The 12,950-nt window shown below is 37.1% G+C and overlaps 1 long non-coding RNA gene across 1 annotated transcript in view; it reads left to right on the top strand.

The window, feature by feature from the left end:
* LOC107976352 (uncharacterized) overlaps positions 1 to 12,950 on the top strand; it is a 519,171-nt gene that overhangs the window by 374,424 nt on the left and 131,797 nt on the right. The window contains exon 4 of the long non-coding RNA XR_008536779.2: positions 10,519 to 10,599. This is a non-coding gene — a long non-coding RNA (uncharacterized LOC107976352). The remainder of the gene's footprint in view (positions 1 to 10,518; positions 10,600 to 12,950) is intronic.

Below are 12,950 nucleotides of genomic sequence, written 5' to 3'. Positions count from 1 at the left end.
GTTGGCCTCTTAAATAGTGTCTCTGCTTTTACTATTGTCTTCATTAATGTCTTCTTCTTACAGAGTGATTAAAAAAAAAAACAAAAAACGCTTATTAGATGTTGTTATTCCCTTGTTTAAAATCATTTATTTTCCTTCCTTCCTTCCTTCTTTCCTTCCTTCTCTCCTTCCTTCCTCCCTCCCTCTCTTTCTTTCTCTCTCTCTTTTTCTTTCTTTTCTTTCCTTCTTTCCCTTTCTTTCTTTCCTTCTTTCCCTTTCTTTCTTTATTTTTCTCTTTCTCTCTTTCTTTCTTTTCTCCTCCCTCCCTCCCTCCCTCCCTTCCTTCCTTCCTTTCTTCCTTCCTTCCTCCCTTCCTCCCTTCCTCCCTTCCTCCCTCTCCCTTTCCCTCTCCCTCTCCCTCTCCCTTTCCCTTTCTTTTTGTTTGTTTGTTTGTTTTTTGTTTTTTTTTTTTGAGACAGAGTCTCACTCTGTTGCCAGGCTGGAGTGCAATGGCGCAGTCTCAGCTCACTACAACCTTTGCCTCCCAGGTTCAAGCGATTCCCCTGCATCAGCCTCCCGAGTAGTTGGGACTACAGGCGCGTGCCACCATGCCTGGCTAATTTTTTCAGTTTCACTAGAAACTGAAGGAGTCAAGAAAATGTGTATTAATAATCCAGAGAAGATGCAGAAAATTGGAGTTGTATCCCGTGAGGATAGAACTAACTTTGGGGAATACCAACCCTCCCACTCTGCAAAGGGAGGCAAATGATACACACACACACACACACACACACACACACACCCACTTCAAATGCCATTAGTTACTATTTGAGGTATGTTGGTGTGTATTATTCTCTATTGCTCTGGCTGGCAGAAAAAATCCTCAGATACAAAAATATCGGTACAACCACTGACCTGCTGAGTATCTGAAATGGTGGAGTTCAAATTATATGGGCACTCACAATGTTTGCCCTGTGTAATCTGATTTTTATGTGTATTTCCATTCTAATCTCACGCTGCTCAATCCTATTTTACTATGCTCTGGAAGTACTAGCTTCATTTATATTTTAAATTCTTTTTTCACATTTAAATTATTTCATTTTCTCTTTTTACTTCTTATTCTTTAGGACTCAGATTAAATGTCACCTCCTCAGGAAAGTCTTTTGGTATAAATCTCAACAAGATGTATTCCACTGTCACCTTGTGTTGCAGAAGTGCATTTCGTAGAATCAATGCACTCTACTTTGAGAGTGGTTGGTCTAGAAACCAATGATGGGTCTAAAAACACAGGACAATCCAGTCTCCCTGGCCATAATAATTCGTTTGAAAATAGGCATGTGTGTATTAAAGAATTTAACCTTACCCAAAACCAGAACTTTCCTTTGTCCTTGGCTTCTATCTAGTAATGTATACCATGCTAGATAAGAGTATTTTTCTTTAGGTAAGGGGCTGACCACATTGGCTTATATGGTGGGGGCTGCCTACACCAGAAAGATAAACTAATTGTTGAGGATAGGGGATTTGGTTCACATGTTACCAGTCAATCTGGAGACTGAAAAAAACATGTAAGCAATCAATCAACCATGCCTCTAAAAAGGACCACAACCACCCTCCACCTCCCCCGCAAGCAACAACAACAAAAAACACATCTCTGAACACGAAGGCTCAGGTGATTTTCCCTCACTGGCATGTGCTGGGAGGGGAACACATTCCAGCTTTATCAAAAGGACAATGAAAGCTCTGCATTTGGAACTCTCTGCCTTATGCTCTTCCTTGGACTAATTTTGATCTGTTTCTGTTCCCCATACTAAACTATAACTATAAGTACTTTAAAGCTTCCCAGTGAATTCTGTCAGTCTTTCTAGCAAACTGTCAAATCTGAGGGCGGATTGGGGAACTCTCCAAACTTGCAGTTGGCATCAGAAGTAAGGGAATTCTTGAGAGTTTTGCTCTCAAACCTCACAGTTTGGCTAACTCTGGATAGTATGAAATCTAGGCCAATGTATAAGCCTTCGAATCACTCTTGTCTTCTGTTTTTCTCTCATGCCCAACAAATAAGCAATCAATACATCCTGCTGACATATCCATATCCAGAAACCAACCTCCTGTTCAAGTCCCACCACAGCTCTATTTCAGGCTACCATTATGTCTTACCTGGATTATTAAACTAGTCTTTTAGTAGGTTTCCTTGCTTCTACCTTGACTTCTTAAAATGTAGTCCCAACACAGTAACCAAAGAGATATTTCTGAAACATAAATCTGATGTGATGCATTGAATTAATGTCAAAATATACGTTGTCTCTCTGTATGGGCTCCTTCCTTCCTTCCTTCCTTCAAAGTCCTTCACCACAGGGTTCCTGCTGGGTGAGGATTATACTTTTCATCTCTCTTATGTCAGACTTGGACATATTATTTAATTTGAAAGATGAAACATGAGTATAGGTGATTTTTTTTTTTACTTCTAAACATAAGTTTAAATAACCATTGCCCAATTTCATCATCTCTCTTCTCTTTGCCACATCATAATGCAGTAGTCACAAATAAGTGCTGGTTTTTCATACTGGATCCTAAAGAAAACATAGAGGGGAACTGCAGCTAACATGTAGCTGGTGCACACTGGATACAAGACAAATTTATTGTTAAAGGAAATTTTTGAATTGTGTGTTAAAGAAACATTACATTAAAAAGCTTATTGATACAGAAATTAGTACTAGGAGTGGGATGTTGATATAAAAACACTAACAAAAAATTATTTTGGATTTGATTTCAAGGACAGATGGACAATGATAAGAAAACTATTATTGGGGTTTGATATGACATATGACAACATATGATATGAGTAGTAAAATATTTGGTGTAACTGTCAATTACAATAACCAGTAAAAATATACCAAGTGAACTTATGGTTATAGATGAGGAGATTGGGAAAGAATGCTCTTAGGATGCTTTAGTTGCTACTGACAAGAATATAAAAGGACTTGAATTGAGAAAAGAACTAAGGGAGGGAAAATGAGAAAAGCTGCAACAGAGATGAAAGAATAGGAGAATACAGACAGTGCAAAAACTTGGAGACAACATGGTTCAAAGTTGCAAGTATTTCTTATCTACATATTAAAAAGAATACCAATATAAACAAAAGCAACAAAGGGTATTTAAATCTTGACCTTTTCGCAAGTAACAAATAAGTCATCTCTGGTCTCAGGGAAAAGACATCAGGAAATGATTGCTAACAGAACTATAATAAATTCTGACTGCTAAAATTAAGTATTAATATTTATGTTTTTCTTGAAAACTACTGTGGTCTATTAACACATAGATTGTGCTACAATCAAATAGATAAAAATTTTACTTTTTAGTATGTCATGTCTGTAATGTGCACTGTTCTCTATGACACAATAACTGATATTAAATTTTCCTTCATCTTGTATCCAACCATAAAACAGACAAAATGCACAAGGAAATTCTTCCCCTGCCAATGAAAAATAGGACATACAAAAGTTTGATTCTTAAGAGAAGAGAAAAAAAAATCAGTAAACTTCCCAGTTGCGTAAACTTCCTTCTTGATACATTTTCCTAATTATAATGCAAGTAGTAAGATTGCAAGAAGATTAAGGTGCTCAAACTTATTTGAAAAGGCAGAGATTAAACTTCTGAGCTAATGAAGTGGCTGGATTTGCAGGGCAAAGAATAGGAAGGAGGGAGATATGCAAGTGCTGGATAAGGGTCCATAAGTTTACACAAGGATTCCCACATGTTCTTGGTCAAAAGCTGGGCTGTAAGTGGGCAAAGTGAAACTCTATGAGGCCTACCAGGGAACAGCTGTTGCAGCAGTGATGGCATAATAGAGATACCAGAAGTTGAATTGGAGTTCCAGCCCAGCCAGACTAAAGTGACTTCACTAATTACATTGGGCATGCTGTCAAACCCCAAGAAAGACTGTGCTTTAGTAGTAAGAAACACACCCTAGGACTAGGCATGAAATCAGTGTAGATCCACTCTGTCAAAGAAAAAAGGCAAACTTGACAGAATCAAAAGGAATCACTAGCAATTTATTTTCCTATTAGTGTGAAACTGAGTATCTTTTAGAGAGAGACAACATAATCTAAAGTGACTTAAATACGACATTGATGGTTTCCAATATATTAATAAATATAAGTAGACATAAGAAGTGAGAATTGGGACTCATAATAGATAATAAAACAGAAACACACCTCAGCATAACCTCACATATAATAGACCTAAATATACTACTAACAAATGTATCAGACAAGGGCTTTAAAATAAATTTTATAAATATATTTAGATTCTTAAAGAGTAAGCAGTACTCATTCCACTTGCCATAGTATATATCTATGTGTTTATAATCTGTCCTTTCTCGCTAGAATAGCATGTCTTTGAATAGATTAACTTATCTATTGTGTTTCATTGCTGTAAGTACTTACCAAGAGTTCAAAAATACTTGTTGAAGGAATGACTTAACATCCATAATCCTGGCTGGGCATGGTGGCTCACACCTGCAGTCCTAGCATTTTGGGAGGCCGAGGCAGCTGGATCATTTGAGGTCCGGAGTTCAAAACCAGCCTGGCCATGGTGAAACCCTATCTCTACTAAAAATAAAAAAAATTAGCCAGGCATGATGGCAGGCTTCTGTAATCCCAGCTACTGAGGAGGCTAAGACAGGAAAATCGCTTGAACCCAGGAGGTGGAGGTTGCAATGAGCCGAGATCATGCCACTGCACTCCAGCCTGGGCAACAGAGTGAGACTCCGTCTCAAAAAAAAAAAAATCCATAATCCTAATATTAGGTATCATAGTCAATATAATATATTCCAAGGTAATGAAAAATTATAAACATACTGAATCAAGTAGCATCCCAAATAATTATTGTGGCTCTAGTAATAAAATTAAGAATGTTCCCTTTCCTCTCCTGAGTCCCAGAAGTAACATAGGGAATGTCATTGGCATCAGGTATAATTCTTACATGACAAAAGCTAGTGCTAATTTCCATCATATTTCAGGTCTTTCCCTCAATATACCTAAATATACTAACAATTGCAGCAGACAAGGGGTTTAAAACAACTTTCATAAATGTCTTTAGGTTTTTAAGAAAAGTATCTAAACAGCACTTATGACCACTTGTCATATTATGTATCTATTTGTTTATCATCTGTCTTTTCTCACTAAAATAGCAGAATAGATTGAATAGATTATTTATTGTGTTTCATTGCTGTGAGTAATGGCAAGAGCTCAAAAATGTTTGTTAAAGGAATGAGTTAAAAGCATGCATGAATTCATGTATGAATGAATAAGTGAATGAGAAATGTAAAACGCTATGAAACAATGGTGCTTTCCTGCCCATAGAGGTAGTTCTTAGGGGTTTTAAAACAGTTCAATAAGAATGGAGGTAAAATGCAATGATGTGAATATTTTCATGCTTCACATTAGACTAGGGTATATGACTTGTGTTTCTTTATGGCTGTTAACAAAATATCAAAGTTTTAAGAAAAGACAGGATCAGTAACAGCCATCCTGAGCTATATTGGAGTTTGAGGCAAAATAAAAACATCAATAATATTCTCCTTTTACCTGATTCTTTTTCCCTTTTTTCCTGAAAGATTTTTTCCTCTTATTCTCACTCTCTTTTCCTCTCTCTTTACTCTTATCTCTCTGTGTTTCTATCTCTCTTATCTATTTTTTACTTTCTCTTATTTATTTCAGTTTCTGCCTACTAATAGTTTCTCATAATTATAAGTTATCCAACAATACTCTTAGTGTTGGTTTGTCCTTGACCAATAAGGGTTTTGGGGAGATCTATTTGTATAATCTTTCAATTTCAGTTCACTTTTCTGAAAGAAAAATCTGATAAGTTCAGGTTTTTATGACTACATTGTATGTCACTTGCTGTCTGTGTACTGAACACCTGCTTTTACACATTCATTCACATGTGGCCTGGTTATGGGACCAATGGTGTTGTGTTGAAAATTGTTGTCTTCGTTGGGTTCTCCCAGAAGCAGAACTTGAGCCAAGGATGTAAGTTCATTAACTACTTTGTTGGTTGACAGGTGCAGGAAAAAAAATTGTAGGGGAGTAGAAAATGAATGCTGAATAGAATATATTAGCTATATAACTGTCTTCTTAAGTGGTAAGTTTCCAGTGATAAAAAGAGTGCAACAACAATGTGTACTAAAAGGCCATAAAACGGCTAACCTCACAGGTTGAGGCTCTGACAAGGCTGTAAAGAGGAAACTATTAGAGGAATTATTTCTAATATCTAGATTGGTACAGAAACAAATGCCCTAAGTACAAATGTTCCTTATGGGTACCTGCTTTAGGGATTTGTAAGAATTTTACAATCACAATTACAATAATTTCATAAACAACATACATTTATATCATTTTTATATTTAGTGCTTATACGTATTGTAAATACATTAGGTATCCTGAGAGTACACCTGTGCTACAGAGAGGGAGCAGGTCATTTATTGGTTGTGCCATGCGTTAACAATGCTGCTATGAAACAGAGTCATAAGTAAGCTGAGGAAATACAGGCTCCCTAGGCAACTACTGAATTATAACCTTTCTATTAAGAATACTAGATCCTGGAGCCAAAAACTGATCTATAGATTTCATTAAAGAAGAGTTAAATGATATAACCCTATTCTTCGAGTTGGAAGAAATGCTTCAGTGATCTCCTAACATTCCAAAAGAAGGCCTCCAGTCCAGTTTTGCCAATATGAAGTAATATAAGCTTGTCTCTAACATTTGAAGAGTTCAAATTTATAGTTAATGATGAAGTTCTAGTCTAAACAACATCTTTCTTTCATTTTATTTTACAAAGGTGGAGGGGAGAGATCATTTAATTTACATTTAGATTATTATTATTATTATTATTATTTGAGATGGAATCTTGCTCTGTCACCAGGCTGGAGTGCAGTGAGTGGCACCATCTCGGCTCACTGCAATTTCTGCCTCTCGGGGTTCAAGTGATTCCCTTGCCGCAGCCTCCCGAGTAGCTGGGACTACAGGCACGCACCAACCCACCTGGCTAATTTTTTGTATTTTTTTAGTAGAGACGGGGTTTCACCATGTCAGCCAGGATGTGCTGGCTCAGCCTCTCAAAGTGCTGGGATTACAGGCGTGAGCCACCAGACCAAGCCTACATTTAGATTCTTGAAGATTAATATTCTAATGGTCTTAGTTGGGTTTCTTCCAAAACCAGAGCCTGAGAGAAGGACTCAGATGCAGGCATTTGTTTTGAGGAGCAGGTGTAAAGGAGGGGTGGAGGTATAAAACAAGGAAGAAAGAAAACTAGCAAAGGGAGCTCTATTGTGCTCTTATCATTGTGAACTACTGTGTATTTGTCTCATTGGGGGGGTCTTCTGAGGACTCAATACAACACACCTCAGAATTGCCACTTCAGAAATAGAAGAGAATGAAGCATTTACTTATTGGTTGTGGCTTGTATCCAAGGGTGTTAACGCCTCTGTGACTCAACACCTGACTGGCTTCAGTAAGCCTAAGTGAGCATTTGTGGTTTCAGATAAACTTGAGGCAAAAAAAGTAGAAAGAATTGGTAGGCACAGAAGGTGAAATTTTGTCAGAGTACATGGGAACTGCAAGTGACATTGGGGTGGGTCAAGGTGATGTGACGGGAAGCATCAAAAGCCTGTGCCCCAGTCCCTCCCTGCTTATTTCTCAGATCTACTTATGCTGCATGTATTTATTCCATTCTCTTACTAACCCTTCAAATAAAACCCAGTGGCAATCTCCCAAAAGGACTTAAGATCAAAGAGTTATTTGACAAGTTATAATCCTTACTGCTACAGCTGATCCATAAATTATATTTAATTATATTTAATAATTGTCATTAATCTTCTCCACCACCATTCCAGATTTATCTCCCCTCCAGCTGGCACTTCCTCTGGTGCATGTAGGTAGCTTTCCCGGTGGAGTGAATTAGACCTTCCCTGAGAAGGCTCTTGGTTGCCTTGCCTTTTTAAGTATGTGGTTGCTGCAATTACTCATTCACTATTAATTGCTTTATAGAGAAACTTCAGTCCTTTTGTCTTAGTCTTCTTGGGTTGCCATAGCAAAATACCATAGACTGGGTGGGTTAAACCGTAGAAATTAATTTTCTCACAGTTCACAAGGTTCAGAAGTGTAACTGCCCAATGGGTTCACCTTACCCACTGCCTAAACAGCCGATTTCTCAAGACAGGGGAATCACTAGAGAAATAATTAACGCAGAGCCTGCTGTGTGGGAGACTGGAGTTTTATTATTACTCAAATCAGTGTCCCCAAGCATTTGGGGACCACAGTTATTAAGGATAACTTAGTGGGTGGGGGAAGCCAGTGATCCAGGAGTGCTTGATCAGAGATGAAATCATAGGGAGTTAGAGCTGTCTTCTTGCACCCAGGCAGTTCCTGTATGGGGGTCACAAGATCAGATGAGCCTGTTTATCGATCTGGGTGGGGCCAGCTGATCCATCAAGTGCAGGGTCTGCAAAATATCTCAAGCACTGATCTTAGGAGCAGCTTAGGGAGGGTCAGAATCTTGTAGCCTCCAGCTGCATGACTCCTAAACTGTAATTTCTAATCTTATGGTGAATATTAGTCCTACAAAGGCAATCTAGTTCCTAGGCAAGAAGGAGGACTGCTTTGGGAAAGGGCTGTTGCCATCTTTGTTTAAACTAAACTAAGTTACCGTCTTTGTTTAAACTATAAACTAAGTTTCTCCCAAAGTTAGTTCAGCCTAGGCCCAGGAAAGAACAAGGACAGCTTGGAGGTTAGAAGCAAGATGGAGTCAGTTAAGTTGATCTCTTTCAGTGTCTCAGTCATAATTTTGCAAAGGCGGTTTCAGAAGTTCACAATCAAGTTGCCCACTGATTCAGTTCCTGGTGAGAGCTCTCTGCTTACATACGGCCACAGTCTCCCTGTGTTCTCACCTGGCCTTTCCTCAGGGCATGCATGTGGAAAGAGAGATATCTCTGTTTCTTCTTATAAGGTCACAGTTCCTATAGAATTAGGACTCTGCCCTTATGACTTTATGTAACCTTAATTACCTTTTAAAAGCCTTGTCTCCAAATTTAATCACATTGATATTAGAGCTTTAACATATAAATTGGGGAATGCAGTGGGGATGGGAGCACAATTCAGTCTATTGCATATTGTGGGAATGGTTGTTTCAATGTCTATATTTCATCCTGGGGTACGGCACCTCAACCCCATAAAGCATAGTCCCTGAGTTGGTCCCCAAGTAGAAACTTTAAAAGGCCATTCACATATTCTAGAAGAGTGGCTGCTTTCAGGTGAGGCAGTATATGTTGAACTCTTGAAAATTTATGCTCTTAAAATACTGCTATAAACCCGATACATGATAGGTAGCTGCAGTTCTAGAATTATGTTATAACCAATAATAAAACACTCATCTTCATCAATGACTCCATACAATTCTAAAATCGACTTTTCAAATGAAAAACACTTTACTACCTCAAATAAAACACATTTTCAGATGTTTAAGAACCTTGGGTTCTTAATGTGATTCCCCTCTTGGGTCTTCCCAGAGATTCCAAAAACAGATTTTTTTTTTAAATTTTTTACTAGTAAAATGTTTAAACATATTAAATCTATCTGGTTGCATGGTTCAAGAGGCAAGAAAGGTTACAACTCAGCCTGGATCTGAATCACAGTAGGTCTTGTTCTAAACAGCTGCTTAAAAAAAGTAACTTCTGAATCCCTTGATAATCAGTTTGGAGGAGTATTTCAATGTGCAGTATATTCTGCCTACAAAACTCAAGGAAGCGCACTGTGCCCCTTTCATACTGGTAGGGTATATATGTGCGATGACTTGTGCTTTGTCTTAGATGAAATGTACTGGCCTGCCTCACAACATTGTGCCCCTGAAAGTTTTATTCAAGTAGCAGTCCCTGAATGTTTCAGGGGTTTACCTTCTACTCATTAGTATAAACGTTTCTTACTAGGACATTTAAGATCGTGTCCATGAACATTTCACCAGGTAAAATTACAATAATGGTGTCCATATATGAGACCAGAGTGATGTGCTGCAGAATATCAAATCAATCAATGTTTTTCAGACTGTATTCTGAGACAGAGTAGAAAAGTTAACATAGCTCTTAACAAGAACTGCTAATATTGACATGTAAATGAAAAATACATTTGATCCTATTTATACCAGTGAAACAAAAACACTTGTTATATCGTATACTAAAGACTGTGTTACTCTCCTCCAGTGAAGCTACTCCATGAAGTATCTACAGTAATACCTGAAGGTGGCTGGAGAAAAGGCTTAGCTGGGGAAACTGTGCTAGAGACATGCAAGTGACCATGATGATGGAGATAGGGATGACTATGGTTGTGAGAGAGATGTTTTCCACCATCTAACACAAAGGCAGATAGGACGCTAGAGACAGCTGAGGTCTCTAGGTCAGAGCACGAAGGAGCAAGTTCTTGGATACTTGCTGAGGACTGAAAAAGTAACAGGTCAGAAGAACAGGATGTCACTAATTGTGTTCCTCTCCAGTTCTTTCAAGAGATCAAGAAAGAAACAGAAATCTAGACAGAGAAGGTGAAAAAGAGAAGACCTAACAGAGAGCTAAGAAAGGTAGGGGATCTCTTCATTGTAATAGAAATTGTAATAGAAATGAAACTAATCAAGATGAATGCACTATGGTACCATGTTAAGACTCAAGATAATGGATTCAAACATGTGTCTTATATAGGTTTGATGATATGAAATGATTATTTTATTATACTTAGACTTCAACCTATTTAAATTGGATTCTTTAATGTTGTTTCACCATAACACAAATAGCATGAACTTATATTAATCCTATGTAATAGACTGATCATGCAGCATATCCACAAGAGGTTAAAAAACTATGCCATTTTCTGGAATTGAAGGTATTGCATTATTTTATCAATCATTCATTCATAAAAAAGAAAAAGTAAATAATATAATATTTATATGTGCATATATGTATGCACATACATACATATATTAATTTTAATTAAGTAATAATAATCTGTTTTGAAAGTAACTGAACAAGTTGGTGTCCTATAGGTGGGTCTCAAAGCAAGAGAGATAAGGCCCAAAGGAAAAATAAATAAAGAGTTTTAACTATATGTTTGATTTTGGCTGCCTTATTGACCCCTGCATACCTGACTGGCAGAAACAGCTTAGTGGAACCTAGAAAAATCTCACGGAATCATGGGGATTGGATAAAGGTTCTAAGAACCAGGATTTGGGGGTGTAGGAAATATAAAGCAATATTGGCTACAATAATTTAGGAATTGATAAATTCTATTTTTAATATGTAAAAGGACTTATAGGAAATATAGATAGAGGAGCTGTAATACAGTCAGAGAATCTGCAACATACTAAAAAACTCAGAAGAAACCCTTATAATCCAAAATATGGAAACAAATAACAATTGTCTCCACAAAGTAATTCATACCTATGCTTTATTTATTTCAACTCTTTTTTTCATTTACAAAAAACAAAATGTGTAGCTCACTCCCAGGGCTCATTTAATTTTACGTAAACATGTGCTTTGAGGCTGAAGCAAATCTGACTGATTTTCAATGTGAAAATAAAATATAAAATTTGTTCTTGGAGTTATTTCTTAATAGAACTAACATCAGAATAGTCTGAATCATCAGAATCATCTATTTTGGAAAAATCAGATTCATCAAATGAAACAAGTATTCGAGAATGATGTTAACATCATGCGCAGGAATGCCACATTTTCTAGAATTTGACACTTTCAGCAATCAAGTATCACTATATTTGTAAATGGGAGTACTGCTACCAAAACCAGAATGCTATAAATAGAATGATGTCTTCTGTTCTCAAAGTCAATATACTAGAGCAATGCAAAACTAATAATAAAAGTGAGATATTTTTGTGGCAAGTTTATTGTGGGGTAAATGCTGCAGCTGCAAGTGGCACTGGGAAGTATTCTCAGGGCAAATGGGAAAACAGTTAAATTATTTTTAAATCAGTTGCACTAATTTATAATCTCAGTTTACCTATGCTATATAAAAATGTAAGTTCTGCCTCTAATTCTGCCTTTAACCTGCAATTGGAAAATATTTGCACATTTATAGATCACTTAGAAATGAATACATATGTGTTCTATATTCAAGTGAAAGTGAATATAGCTATACATTTTTCAGGCTTATCATATCACTATATTAAGGGCTGTGACTTTAAAGTTAGGAAGACCTGAGTTTTAATCAACTAGTGCTATATTTGTGACAAATTAAGAAATATAATCCTTAAACATCTTGCATTCTTCAATAGTGATAGGCATAGGATTATTGTTGATAGTGTTTTTGTGAGAATTAAATGACATTTTATGCATATCATTCTAAGTATAGTGCCTTGCACAGGATAAATCTTGAATTAACTTGTCACTATTATTATCAAACCTTGAACTTCACAATGCTTTGTCTCTCTCTAGACCCTGCCAAGTTAATTATAACTGAATTTTGTATCTGTATTACTCCATTCTCACACTGCTATAAAGAACTGCCCAAGACTGGATAATTTAGTAAGGAAAGAGGTTTAATTGACTCACAGTTCAGCATGGTTGGGAAAGCCTCAGGAAACTTACAATCATGGTGGAAGGTGAATGGGAAGCAAGGTACCTTCTTCACAAGGTGGCAGGAAGAAGAATGAACACAGGAGGGACTCCCAAACACTTACAAAACCATCAGATCTCGTGAGAACTCACTCACTATCACGAGAACAGCATGGGGGATACTGCCCCATGATTCAGTATCTCTATCTGGTCTCTCCCTTGACACTTGGGGGTTATGGGTATTACAATTTAAGATGAGCTTTTGGGTGGGAGCACAACCAAACCATATCAACATCTTTCTATTTCTTATTACAAGATACTTTATTGCTTAATCTTTAACTGTTTCTTTAGCTTCATCTCTCAGCTACTT

The sequence above is a fragment of the Pan troglodytes genome, chromosome 7 (assembly GCF_028858775.2).
Source record: "Pan troglodytes isolate AG18354 chromosome 7, NHGRI_mPanTro3-v2.0_pri, whole genome shotgun sequence".
NCBI lineage: Eukaryota > Metazoa > Chordata > Mammalia > Primates > Hominidae > Pan > Pan troglodytes.
This window is presented reverse-complemented; position numbering and strand designations above follow the sequence as displayed.